Raw genomic sequence first — 14860 nt, forward strand, 5'->3', positions numbered from 1 at the left:
GGGTGGGAAAGCACCAAGTATTGGGCTAGGCCTGTGGTGGCTCCTCAACAACTGTTCCTTTCTGCCTTCTGGTCACCAGGACTTGGTCCCTTTGCACTTTTCAGCACTCAGGGTCAAGGGTGGAGCCAGAATTTGTTGTGTGTACTAAGATTTTCTCATAAAGGACCCTGTAATGATTCTCCTAGGGACAGGTGTCTGGCCTGTCTGCAATTCTGGGGGATATATGGGTAGAATTTACATGTAAATAGAACTTCCCTAGTGGCTCAGATGGTAAAGAATCTGCCTGCAGCGCAGGTGACCTGAGTTCAATCCCTGGGTTGGGAAGATCCCTTGGAGAAGCAAATGGCAACCCACTCCAGTATTCTTGCCTGGGAAATCCCAGGGACAGGAGCTTGGCAGTTCATGGAGTTATAAAGGGTCAGACACGACTGAGTGACTAACCCTTTTACTTTTCACTTTACATGTAAGTAGTTGCTGCAAAAGAAAACCAAAGAATTCTACAAAGTCAGAGCTGGACAAGTCCTGAGGGATCCTCAAATTCCAGGACAAAAACTGGCTTATATAGTAAAAGGGAAAAATGAGGCTATGTAATTTTTTTTTTAAAGTGATGATTCATTCACTTTATAGAATTGTGAGATCATTTGCTTTTTTTTTTTTCAGTTTCTTTTATGAAAGCCTTTTTTATCTGTGAAATCTTCAGTTTTGAGAACCACTGATCTAATCTTACTTCACTTTACAGATAAAGGAACAGGCTATGTAACATTAATGGAACGTGAAGTATTTTCACAACCTCTAAGCTCTTATTTGACTGCAGGAGCCATGAGGGCTGTAGTTGTGTCTCCTGTTTTTTTTTTACATCCCATAGTCTCTGCACATGGGCACATCATGCCTGGTATGGAAAGCTCATCATAATTATCTGTTGGAGGAATAACTGAAATACTCAGCCCAGACACTCCAGAATCCTAGTTTGTAATGATTTTTATTGTTACTAATGGAACCAGTAAACTCTTTGTGGGATCCTCTCTCCTCTGTCACCCAGAAGGGCAGGTATTCAGTGAATGAGCCCCCGGGTCACACAGAGTTCAGGCACGTCCCGGAAAAGATAACCCAAGAACCCGAACGACAGTAGGAGCCTTCCCTCATATTATCTCATTTAATCTTCACAGTCACCTTGCCGGGAGGGTAATAATTTGAAGCAGTACAACTTCAAAATTCTTTATAAGATACAGCCAAATCTTATTTTTTAAATGTATTTATTTATTTGTTTTTGGCTGGGCTGGGCTTCCTTACTGTGCACAAGCTCTCTCCAGTTGTGGTCAGCAGCGGCCACTCCTTGTTGCGGTACATGTGCTTATTGTGGTGGCTTCTCTTGTGGCAGAGCACACACAGGTTCAGTAGTTGTGGCTCACGGGCTCAGGTGCTCCTGAGCATGTGGGAGCATCTTCCCAGACCAAGGATCCAACCTGTGTCCCCTGTATTGGCAGGCGGATTCTTACGCACTGTACCACCAGGGAAGTCCCAGAAGACACAGCCAAATTTTAATTCCCAAACATGTGCATTTTTAAATACTGGACATGGAAGGTGGGTGGGTGAGGTCAATACCTTTTCAACCTCCATTTTTTCCTTCTTCAGTATAAGGGGAATAATGATCCACAATGTTTTGAGATGGGTTTTTGTAGAAATGCTCATTTGCTGAGATAAAATGCTTTTAAAATGTCCTGGCAGTTGAAAGTTAAAAGAAGCAAAAATATTATTCCTCTTCAACTTTTTTGCCTAGAAGTTGAAAGTTTCTCTTCTTTAGATAGAATTTTATTATTTTCTACAAAGCACCACTTTTCTGTGAAATATCATATGCTTTCAAATTGCAGGTTCCAACACAATAAGGTCATGAAATCCATTTAGTGGATAGAGATCTGCATTAAAAAAAAAAAGATGAAATAAAATGGAAAATGTCACAGTGCATTGTATTCATAAGTAGGCTTATAGTATACATATATATTTTACATATACATATGTGTTACTTGCAGGATAAAATGTATTTCTTTTTAGAGTTTATGGTCAAAAAAATTGGGAAAAAAGGGTTTGGTGATGATGCTTTGCACATTATGGTTCTGAGATGTGCTCATTGACATGAATAAAGGGATGTCGTGTGTCATTAGGATGTGGCAGCAGTCAGGAAATGTGGCTGCACAGTGGGAATCCTTTGGTGCTGCAGATACTTCCTCCTCCTTCATTTCTCAGGATAATGCATGTTTGCTTACAAAATGTGAAAGATGCCAACTTGGACATGGGAACAATGGCACCTACTGTTCAGGACCATGGGTGTGTGATGGGAGCTACCGAGTAAGGCACGTGTGTTTGACAAGTGTGAGTTCTGCTCTCCGGGAAGGATCCAGTGGTCCCTAACCTGTGGTAATTTGAAATTTGTTGTTACTGTTGTTTAGTCGCTGAATCGTGTCTGACTTTGCGACCCCCTGAACTGCAGCACGCCAGGCTTCCTTGTCCTTCACTGTCTCCTGGAGTTTTCCCAAACTCATGTCCATTGAGTCAGTGATGCCATCCAACCATCTCATCCTCCCTGGTCCCCTTCTCCTTCTGCCCTCAATCTTTCCCAGCATCAGAGTCTTTTCCAATGAATCAGTTCTTCACATAATGTGGCCAAAGTATTAGAGTTTCAGCTTCAGTGTTGGTTCTTCCAGTGGACATTCAGGGTTAATTTCCTTTAGGATTGACTGGTTTGATCTCCTTACAGTCCAAGGGACTCTCAAGAGTCTTCTCCAACACCACAATTAAAAAGCATCAGTTCTTTGGCACTCAGCCTTCTTTATGGTCCAACTTTCACGTCCATACATGACTACTGGAAAAACCATAGCTTTGACTGTATGGACCTTTGTCAGCAAATTAATGTCTCTGCTCTTTAATATGCTGTCTATGTTTGTCATAGCTTTTCTTCCAAGGAGCATCTTTTAATTTTGTGGCTGCAGTCACTGTCCACAGTGATTTTGGAGCCCAAGAAAATAAAATCTGTCACTGTTTCCACTTTTCCCCATCTATTTGCCATGAAGTGGTGGGACCGGATGCCATGATCTTAGTTTTTTGAATGTTGAGTTTTATGCCACCTTTTTCACTCTCCTCTTTCACCTTCATCAAGAGGCTCTTTAGTTCCTTTTTGCTTTCTGCCATAAGGGTGGTGTCATCTGCATATCTGAGGTTATTGATATTTCTCCCGGCAATCTTGACTCCAGCTTGTGCTTCATCCAGCCTGGCATTTTGTATGATATACTCTGCATATAAGTTAAGTTAAGCAGGGTAACAATGTACAGCCTCCATGTACTCCTTTCCCAGTTAATTTGCTGAGGCACTGATCTGAGCACATCCCAGGCCTGTGGGTGAGAGAGACAGTGATTTAGCTTCTGAGGGAGCCACGCCTCCTACCGTCCTTCTGCATTCTACAGAGATTGTGAGGTTTTCTGATCTTTGTCTTCTTTTTTTTGGCAGGGTGGGGCGGGGGGATGGACTATAATTGCTTTACAATGTCGTGTTAGTTTCTCTGTACAGTGTAGTGAGTCAGCTGTATGTATACACATATCCCTTCCCTTTTGGACCTCCCTTCCACCCTACCCCCCATCCCACCCCTCCAGGTCATCACAGAACCCCGAGCTGAGCTTCCTGTGCTATATAGCATACATGCATGCTCAGTCCTGTCCGACTCTGTGACCCCATGGACTGTAGCCCGCCAAGCTCCTCTGTCCATGGGATTTCCCAGGCAGGAATACTGGAGCAGGTTGCCATTTCTTACTCCAGGGGATCTCCTCAGCCCAGGGACTGAACCAGAGCCTCCTGCTTTGGCAGGTAGGTTCTTTACCCCTGAGCCACTAGGGGAGCCCTAGTCTTTGTCTTGTCATTGTTCAGTTGCTGAGTCGTGTCCAACTCTTTGCGACCCTATGGGCTTTGGCACACCAGGCTTCCCTGGTCTCCACTATCTTTGTCTAAAGAGCACAATTCTCTTAAAGTAATAAAAAGTTGGTTTTTGTGTGAAGAATGACCACAAAGTGAGAGGTGAAATTTGGGTAAAACTTTGGATTGTGCAGATAAACCAAGAAAGATGACCTTTTGACAAAGTTGCGATTTTCCCAGAAAACAAAAGCCGCTGTGAGAGTTCCCCGGTTCTGCAGGTTGGTGATTCCTGGCGCTCTGTGTATGCAGCTCTAAAGACTGTCAGGAGCAGAGCTACCCTGGTGGCTCAGACAGTGAAGAATCTGCCCGCAATGAGGGAGACGGTCAAGGCTCTGTGCAATATGCTTGGATGCCTTTTTAGAACCTGTGGGGTAAGCCTTGATTTGAGGCAACATTCGTTTAGCATATAACCTCTGGAAGACAGAAATTTAGAAGGAAAAAAAAAAGAAATTTAGAGGGTAGAAATCTTCACTTTTGTTTAAAAAGAGGAGAAAACATGCTTTTTTTGTTGTTGCCTTTTACTTATTAATTCTGGATACTTTTTGACCCATTGCATTAGGAATGGCTGTGTTACGTTCTCTGCTGTGATCTTTGGATCTTTAGGACAGACCTGTCCATCTCAGGTCTGCCCAGAGCTGAGTCCTTCCCACAACTCTGGGAGGGAGAGGGAGAGTTGGGCACAGGAGATGGATTATCAGTGGACAAATCAGGACCAAATTCTGCTCCTTCCTTTGCATGTAGATGCTGACTCTTTTGAAAGAAGGACACTAAAGTCACTGGTGGGTTGACCCATGTGCCCTTCTTCTAAACCATATAAACTAGGTAAGTGGAGGGTCACCCCCATCTCCATTCTCCAGTAGTTAACCTAAAGCTTGCATTCCATAAGGTACCTGTGAGTCATAACTGCAACTGCAGAAAGAGGGAGAAAGAGAAGAAAGGAAAGTGGCATGTTAGTTTATTAGGATATGAGAAATCACACCTCGATTTTCATTTAAAAGAAAAAAAAGTTAGGCTGAGATTCATTCATTCATTGCTGCATGACGGACGTCACCAGGAGTCTGACTCTGCTCTTTCAGCTCTGCACCTGCAGAGGCTAGGTGGACACCTCTCCTGACCATCGTCAGATCCAGGGGAAACTTGTTCCTGCCACCTAACTGACTGTCATTGATTTGGTGGCCATTTGTCAAGTTCCTGCTAACTCCAACATCAGCCAGGTGCCTGGATACAGAAAACATGCAATGAATGTTAAACTGTTGATGCAAGACGCTTTATTCGGCCTTGAGCCGAGGGGAAGAAAAAAATGAACAAAGCCTAGTCTCCTTGGGGCTCCGAGATCCAGAGATAGACAAAAAGACAATTAATTGTAAGTCAGGTCAACCCCAGTATGGGTTATAAAGGAGAGAGAGGAATTCCATGGAAGTACAAAGAGAAGAGAGAGGGCAGAGAGAGGAGTGGACTGAGAGAAAGTGGGCAGAGCAGGGGCCCAGAGGAAAGGGCGCCAGCAAGGGCAGAACCGGAGCCGAGCAGGGTGGACGCCAATTGCACTTGAGGAACCTGGGGTAATGCCAGGCAGGAAGAAGGAGTCAGAAGCATCAAGGTGTGGTGGAAGATGGGGCTGGAGCCTGCAGTCATTCCCAAGGCACCAGGAACCATCAGAGGTTTTGAGCAGGGAGCAAGGAATCGAGTGCTTTCTGTTTTAGGAAGAGAAGTTGAAGAGGATGGATTGAAGCAGGGTGAGTGCCATGGGGAGGCTCCTGTAGTGGGTCACTGGATAAATGACAGGGCTTGACCGAGGGCAGTGGAAATGAAATGGAGGTTACGCCGGAATGATTTGTACTCGAAAGCCAATCTGTGAATTTATAATGGGCATGAACCTACCCAACCACTTGAATGATTAGGTCAGCTGGCCAGAACACAGCTTTTTAAATTGAAGCACATTAATAATCAAAGGATTATTCGGTGAAAGTGGAGTTAAGGCAAAAGGAGTTTAATGGTCTGAACAGACCTTCCACTCGATCTATGGCTGTCTTTGCATAGCGGTAGTTACACAGCTGAAGTCTCTGGTGAGTTGTTACTCTTCTCTGGAAAGACCCTTGGCCTGCAGGAGGAACCGCTCCCCTGGCTAGCACTGGAGAGAGGCCGTACTCGAGGATCTTTTGGTTTCAAGAAAAGGAACTCACTCATCAATGAGCAAGTAAAATGGGAAATAATTATAAGGAAGGGGACTCTTCCACCCCAAATACTAGAAAGGCGGCCAGACTTTCTGGGGCTTAGAATATCCCAGGTCCTTTCTCCTCCCCACTTCCTTCCCTCCACGTCCACTGAGAATCTGCTTGCTTCTGGACACGTTGGCCTTTCCGTTCCCATTCACTTGCATGGACCCCATTATAACTGCCCCCAAATGGTGGTCTTGACCCCTAGTCAGACTTACAGTCTGCTCCTCACACCTGACCCAGTTTCTGTGCCTCAAGTAGGAAAGCTTGAAGAGAGGATCCCATTGTTCCAGCTTGGGTCAGGGGCCTTTCCCTTATCTAGTCAGGCTGAAAATGTGACATGATAGATTCTTGGAGGGGAAAAAAAAAAAATGGTAGTCAACCCTGGATAACTCTAGTATACTGGTATTATTGTTCAGCTCTGTTCACTGATTCAGTATATTGGTTGTCTTTTGCTGTATAACAGAGTACTCCAAAACCTAGCAGCTTAAATAAGTGTTTGTTATATTATATACCCAGTTCTGTGAGTCCAGAATCCAGGGACAGCTTACCTGGGTGTTTCTGCCTCAGAGCCTCTCGAGGTTGCCGTCACACTGTTCTGTGAGGCTGTCACCGTTAGAAAGGCGAGCTGGGGGCTGACCTGCTTCGATGACAGGGAGGAAGCCTCCTTGCCCCACTGGCTGCTGGCTGGTGACCTCAGTTCCTTGTCGTGTGGGTGTCTCCACAGGCTAGGTGTCCTTAGGACGTGGCAGCTGGCTCCCCCAAGAGCGACTGTTCCAGAAGGAAAACCTAAAATGGAAGCTGCAGCCTTTCATAACCTAACCTCAGAAGTGACGATCACTAGTGCCCTGTTCTGTTGGTCACACAGACCAACCCTGGTACAGTGTGGGCGGGGGATACACAGAGGTGGGGATACCAGGAGATGAGGCCCAATGGGAATCGCCTTGAAGATCCGTTACCATACTCAGTCAGCAGGCAGTGATTTAGTGCTTACACGAGTACCAGGTGCTGGAACCTGAGTGCTTGTCACACAGAGTTTCGTCCCTGAGGAGCTCAGTGTCTGGTGGGGAGACACCTTATAAGAACACCATCATGTGTCCCCTGAGCCACCACACTTATCCTCATGAGATTCACATCTCTTCACAGCAGTCTCTTATTTAACTATCCTCAAGTAGATCCCTTGTTTGCCCAGATGGAGTTTTGGTTTGCTTTTTTTAAGTCACCGCCACAATAAGAAGTACATTTTATATCACCAACCAGCACATACATAGACACATTTATATTGGAAACAAATTTCACAGAAGAGTTTACACCCTCACTGCCCGCAATATATTCAAATATTTCCTATTCTAGGCAATTTCATTTTTTGCAAAAGTTGGTAACAATCTCATGGATTTCACAGCCTGTCGTGTTGTGACCTGCCGAGTAGAAAGCAGTAGTCTAAAAAAGTCCAAACTCTCTGCCACGCACAACAAAGTCCCTCACCATCTACCTGTCTGCTGCTCCCCCCTCATTCATATTTAATAATGACACCCTGCATAAGGCTCCTCTACCTGGAGCTCTCTCCTCTTCTTCCCCACATGGTTTGGAGAACTCTTATTCATCCTTTAAAACCCAGCTTTACAGTCAGGCTCCTCTTCCTGCTCCATCCTCTGGCCCCCAGAGCATTTCCTGGACACTTGGTCCCTCCTCTACTTACAGCCTGTCCTAGGGCTAGCTACTCCAAGCCCACCCTGTGTTTTCACTGAATCTCTCTCAGTACTTTAGGACATTGAGCAAATTAGCATCACACAAATGACGATGCTGCAAATGAGCGGTGTGCAGAGTTGGGGGTGTTGCAGGCAGGTTTCCTGTCGATGGAGCCACGTGCTGCTGAGAAGGGATCCCTCCCCCACAGCCGGCCGTGTCCCTGCTCATCCATCACAGGTATAATTCGCACCAGAACTGGCTGCCTGGGTTCATTACTGCGGTTCATTTTAGCTGATCTGGTTTCTTTTTTTTTCTCCTTACTTTTTTCTTGTTCTTGTGTTGATGGGGACAGCCTAGTGAGAGAGGGAGCTTTAGGCAGCAAGATAGAAAGGCCTCTATATCAGCACCCGCCCTGCAGGAGGGGGGTTTCCTTTCTGAAGTGGTACGGAAGGAGGGTTTTGAGGTTTTTGAATATTTGCTTCTGAGTATCTTAAGTAAGAGATTTGTTTGCCCACATTTGTACTATCTTGGCAAGCTAGCAACCCGACAAAATATTTTCTGGTTGGTTTTGCCTGTACCGTGGTTTTTATTTTTGAGGGGAAGAAAAATTTACACCTTGGTTAAATTATTCTGAAATACAACGGCTGTTGTTTTAAATTGCTGTTAACTTCAAGGGTTGAAGCTAATATGATTTCCAGGCTCATGGGAGTTGCTGATAGACTATGCTGTGAACCATAACCAGAAATGAAAAAAAAAAAAAATTAGACACACGCAAAAGCAATTAAATTATTCCTTCTCCAATATTCTCATTTCTGCATTTATCAACAGCTGGGTAACTACCCAAGGATATGCTGACTTCCTTGTGGTGTGTGCCTGTTGGGGGGAGGGAAGTGGGGTGGGGGACAGACTGTAAACAGATCATTACTGTAGAGTGTGATAAATAGTCTATAATAGAGTACGTATTACATGCATAGAGAGGGCGGTTATTTATTCACTTTCAGCAGTATTTTTCAAACGAAGGTTGCCTCCCTTAGTGAATCATGAAATCCATTATAAGGTGGCAAACAGCATTTTTTTTAATGGGATAATAGAATGAAATAGATCAAGTTGCATTCTCCACAGGAAGTTTAGATACTGTTTTCAGAAACCTTTGTTTCATCTAAGCATCTACTGCATTGCAATGTGAAATCTGTTTGAAAGCCACAGGGGTGGAGGGAAGGCTTCCCAGAGGAGGTGGCGTTTGAACTGGGCCTTGGAGAATGGTGGGCTTGCCCCCAAAAGAAGGACATTCCAGGCAGAGGGGAAAGGATATGGCCAAATGGGGGAGGAGTTTGTTCTTGTCCAGGGGTGGGTGTTCTCCATGACTGGACTGCAGGGTGTGGGGAGTGGAGTAGCTGCAGGTACCCCTGGGGAGGCAGGTGGAGCCAATGAACCACTTCAAAGTACAAGTATCAGGGCCTCAGCTCATCCCAGAAACTCCATTTTTCTGCAGATGAGTTTGGCCTTGGGAATCTGTGTTTCTAATAAGCTTCCCTGGGCAGTGAGGTGCTAGTAGAGGTATGACACCAACAGCTCTGGGTTTTTGAAAGGTGATCTGGGGTCATAATTTAGATAGAAGATTGATTGGAGGGAAGGGAAATCGAGAGACCAAGCAAGAGATGAGGGCCTGAATTTAGGTGAGGCAGTTAGTGGAGAAAAGGGACTATGTTTGAGGGAGATTTTGGAGGTGAGTTGCCTGGGTTAAGGGAGATAATAAGAAGTCACAGATGATTCTAAAATATGTAGAGAGTACATGTCCTTTGCTTTGATTGCCCATCTGTGAACAACCTCCTGGTTGTTAGACCTGACTCAGGTTAATCTAACTCTACAAGGGACTGACCAGTATACCTAGACTGCTAGTTGACTGGTTTGATTTACAGTGAGGGAGGTGCCTTAACCTTTTTGGGTACAAAGGTACTTGTACCTTTGCTCAGCAGTATCAGAGCACCTGGGAAATGGCACCAGTAATTAGAAGATTTAGGGAAGAGAGAATTGTATGGTCTAGGAGGTATTTCATGGAGGCTTTGAAATTGCCTGACCGACTTTACTCTGCTCACATTAGAATGTGATCAGAATACTTGTGGAGGTGATACAGTTTTTTTCTTCCATGTTGTAGATGTATCTTGGTGTATGCTTTGTACTTACTTATTTCTTTGTATTCGACTTGTATATACAAGTCATCTTTTAGGGGTAGTTTCTTCTTCATATGTCTTCCCCCTTGGTTTCATTTTCAGAAAGGACACTGACATTTATTTATTCAGCAAGCCCCTTTGCATGGGTAGCTTATCTTCACGGTTGGCTTTCTCTCCAAATTCTGAGCTTGTGAGACCTCTCTGCTGCTGTCTCCGTGACCCATGATCCTGCTGGGCATGGTGGAGTGGAAGGGACACTCTGCTGAGGACATATTCAGAATCCTGGCTCCACAGGGGCCTGGGAGCTGGTGAATGACGCTTCCCGTGTGTGTGATGCCTCCTCCGAACCTAATGACTGTCCTCCCCCTCACATATTCAGTGGGGAAACAGGCTGGATGTGTAAGACAGCAAGGCCAGTGGGAGTGACTGTGCCTCTGTTTTCTTAAACAGTTCTTCTATATTCCTCATCCTTGTACTAGAAGCTTGTAGGAGTTCAGATTTTTTTTTTTTAAGTCTGTCAAGAAAAATAACCAGCTTGAAATATGTCAGGACTAGAATAGCCTTAGTCTCTACAAAGATGATTTAAAATGTTTATACTCATGTATCAAATAAAATAATAATGTAGGCAAGGTGCTGAAAACATTTGTAATCACTCCAGTAATTTGCTTATTTACCACTGCTTTGAAAACAATTCCACGTTACTTCTAATAATAGTATTAGCAACCACAACAGTAACGGCAACTAATGTTAAGTATTTATTTTATACCAGGCACTAAAGCTGGTTTTACATCCCTAATATCATTGAACTCTTCCCCTACTGACCCAAGATACAGATACTCTCACCTTCATTTTACATATAAGTAAACTGAGGTGAGAGAAGTTAAAAAAAATAGGCCACGGTCACATGGCTAAAATGCAGCAATGATAAAGCTCTAATTGATGAGAGAGGAAGTGAAAGAGAGTGAGGAAGAACTTATAAACCATTAGGCAATGCTGCCTGGGATCAACTGGGCAATGGTTTTATGTGATTCAGGGAGACTGATTCTATTATTAGCTTAATATGTAGCTGTCTGAGTAGAAATATGATGATTTCTTGCATTCTTATACATCTTGTGGATTGGGTGGTTTTTCTTTTATCCCACAAGTACTGGTTGCGAGCTTAGTGTATACAAAGTCCTCTGCTAGGCCCTTAGAAAATAAAAAGCCTTTGAGGAGCTCCTTATCCTGGACAGAACATAAGAGAGACACATTTGGTGGAATCATGTGAGATTGCCATTGGAAATTTACATGGGAAGGTTTCACACGATTTAACCTGACACATAACTAAAACGAGGTGATAGGATATTAGCTGAACATACTGCCCTCTCATTATGTTTCAGGCACCATGCTAAACATTTTACATGCACTAGTTCCTGAGTCCTTAAAATAACTCTCAGACGTGAGTACTATAATTATCCCTGTTTTATAGATGAGGAAGTTGAAGCTCTGAAGGGTGAAGTGACTTGCCCAGAGCCACACACCTGGTGTGTGACAGAGATGGAATCTGAACCCTGGACACTCTCAGTGCATAGCCAGTACAATTAAGCCTCAGATTATAAGCACCTCAAGAGGTTCAAATAAAAGCCCCGAGCTCATTTATGCACATTGAGAACTTATAAGTTTTTTATATCACAAACATTCATTGGGTATATCTCGGATTTCGGTGATCTGGACACATCTGGTCATGCATATCACCACTTAATCTCCAGTATTTGCATTCTCCCCGCTCTGAGAACGGCCAGCCAACTGAGGGGAACACGTGGAGGAAGGACGCAAAAAACAGCAACATTTTCACTTTTACTTGTTATGTTGGTATTGAACCTGCTTATTTTGAGGTACAAGCCCATGCTAGAGCATTTCAATTTTATCTTTTTTTCCCACCTGTGTCTACTTGCCCTTCTTACTAGGTCACATATACAGACGAGCATCATAGGAGAGAACCTGAACATAACTTTACACAATTAAAGTTTTTTGCATATGGTCAACCGTTTAAAGAACTTTCCTTTTTAAAAGTTTTTGTAATCTTATATTCAGATACCAAAATCCTATCTATATAAACCATCACTTAAAATTTTATGTACAAAGGCATATCCCTTATTTTAAATGTTACATTTTTTTAATTTGCATGTGGGAAATTTTAAGAAGTTGTTTTTATTTTATTATTAAATGATACCAATTTGGTGTTATACCTGGTGAGTCTTAGAGTCTCCCTACCGCTGTCCCAGTATTTTGTGACCCACCTCCACCCCCTACCAAATACTCTAAATTATCCTTGACAACTGGCAAAGTAAATCTTCCCCAATGAGAAAGGATGGTTCCTTCTGCCTATGAGCCCCTCTGCCAATGAGAGAGAGTGGTCCCCCAACTACCACTGAACTTGGTTTTTATTGAAATAGCACAGACTGCTTGTTCCCAGGATCCTTTTTGGGACTTGAAGAGAGGGTGTGTTGAGGAGTCAACCAGGCCTGGGTTCCCCCTAGCTCTTCTTAGACTGATGACCTCAGGCAAATGATGAGAAACATTGGGAGACTCATCAGGGAAAATCTGGGTAATTATTCTGTGGGTTTGTGTGAAGGTTCAGGCAATAGTACATACTAAAAGAATAAAGTATCTAGAATAATGCGTGACAGGACTTTGTAGGCCCTTAGTAAATGTTAGCTCTGGTATTTGGGCATTTGTGAGAAAGCCCACAGTGCCCTATCCTCTTCTGGAGCTCAGGTCTTTGTTAAGTGATTGTAAAGTCAGAATTGTATTTTTTTAGGAGTTTTGGCCTACTAGAGAGAACAGCTTTCTGAAATCCATTAATATTTCACTGGAGTTGTGAATCAACAGCTGTAAAACTTGCTTGGTGGGCCCTAATTGCAATGAATAATCCATGGACTCCTTTGAAATGTAATTCTTCAAAATGTGTATTATAATTAAACTCCAGCCAATCCAAAGGCACTTTAAAACAGGTTTTAAAATTTCTGGAGCCAATTAGAAAACTGGTTGGTCCAACTGTCAAGTGTAGAGAAATAATGCTAATTTATGCAAAGACTTTAGTTCCAGGAAGACCTTGGCTGAATGTGAACACAACACATATCTTCTGAGAAAACACCTCCATGATACTATGTGATACTAAATCACTGACTGTATTTATTAAGGCAGGTCTAAATACAAAGCACACATTGTGAGTGACAGAGTGGCAGTTACTTGAACAAGATACGGTTTGTTTTTTGAAGAGATCTATCTTGAATATGACAACATTGTATACCAACCTTGACATATTTATTTTGTACAATAAAACAGCCTAGTTACAGTATCCTTATAAAAGCAAACATGGTATGCTACCATTATGTTTTTTAATGCTCAGGGGATTTGTATTAGAAACTAACCAATTTCATTTAAATATTTTAAATCTAAGGATAATTTTAGAACTCAGTATCTAGGGGATATGGGTTTGAGCTTTCTATCAGCAGAACCCCATTGCTATATGTATTGTAAACTAATTTAAAATAACTTTAAAGTATTTCTGGGGCCTACATATGTATTTTTAAAACTCTAAATCACATTTTTGTACAATCCATCTTTTACTTTGATATTTATTTAAAATAAAAGACAACAAACCACCGACTTTATTTTTGTGGGCATTTACAGGAAAAGTAAATGTAATTAACCTAAACCACACAGGCACCTACTCCCAATCCACACTGTCATAATTAACATTTCTTTAAGTGCTCTGGATGCTGGATGGTTTATGGAGACGTCTCAATGTGAGATTAAATATGGGTGGTAATTATACTTGGACTACAGAGTGTTAAAAGGCTAGGTAGCTCTCTTTCTCTTTTTTTAACCTATTCTATTTCAATGGATGTTTGGGTAGCTCTCTTTTTTTAAGACTGGGGATCACATCGTGAAAATTCCACAAATGTGACGATACAGGTATCTGCATAAAGAGTAAGCACTGGGAACTGGATGTTTTAAGAGTGACTTACTTCCCTCCTCACCTTCATCTTGGCTGCTAAAGTGTTGTGTTGTGTTTTTTTTCAATGTTGACATACAGGTTTACAGATAAGGTTTCACTACACTTGGGAATGGAAAGAGGGTGTTGCAAAGGAAAGCTTAGTAGAATTAAAAGTTGGAATGAATTACCAAATAAGTTAAAAGTGATGTTTTCGCTTTTGTTTTTTTAAAGCATAAGCAAAAAAGGATTTATTGGGACATATTCTAATTAGAGTTTAAACAAATATTGTTTTTTGTTTTTAAACTACCCCCCTCCTGGCGCTCCCCCCGCCCCCTCCCCCAGCTAAAACTGGCGCGTGTGTGTGTGTGTGTGTGTGTGTGTGTGTGTGTGTGTGCAAGGCGCCTGCTGAGAATAGCACGCATCTCGTAGATCTTTAAAAAAAAACAAAAAACCCCCAAAACCCTGTTTCTTGAATAAACCACTACGTTTCTTGAGGTTAAAAAGAATCCCAAAGGAAGCAGGAATTATCAGCTTTGGAGTTTGATTTTTCAAAAAAAAAAAAAAAATTTTTTTTTAATTAAAAAAATCCTAATCTCCGCATTTTTTTGCTAGGCGAGAACCGAAGTTTGGAGGTAGACGAGCAGGCGAGCGGTTTGCCCGGGCGCAGAGCATGAAGGCCGGGCGGGCGCGGGGAGCGGGCGCCCGCCGCCCGGCGCGGGGGTGAGCGAGAGAGAGAGCGGAGCGCGTGTGGCCGGCGCCGCTCGGCCGGGAGCTCCCGCGCCCGCGCCCCGCGCCCCGCGCCCGCCGCCGCCGCCGCCGCCGCCGCCGCCGCCGCCGCCGCCCCTGGT

The 14860-nt window shown here is 43.3% G+C and overlaps 1 long non-coding RNA gene across 1 annotated transcript; it reads right to left on the bottom strand.

Annotated features, from left to right (window-relative positions):
• Positions 1 to 963: 963 nt before the first annotated feature.
• On the bottom strand, positions 964 to 6451 carry LOC132658246 (uncharacterized). The gene is made up of 2 exons (XR_009597574.1): positions 4111 to 6451; positions 964 to 3383 (listed from the first exon to the last, which is right to left on the bottom strand). It is a non-coding gene; the product is annotated as an uncharacterized LOC132658246 (long non-coding RNA).
• Positions 6452 to 14860: the final 8409 nt, after the last annotated feature.

Source organism: Ovis aries, chromosome 20, assembly GCF_016772045.2.
Source record: "Ovis aries strain OAR_USU_Benz2616 breed Rambouillet chromosome 20, ARS-UI_Ramb_v3.0, whole genome shotgun sequence".
Lineage (NCBI taxonomy): Eukaryota > Metazoa > Chordata > Mammalia > Artiodactyla > Bovidae > Ovis > Ovis aries.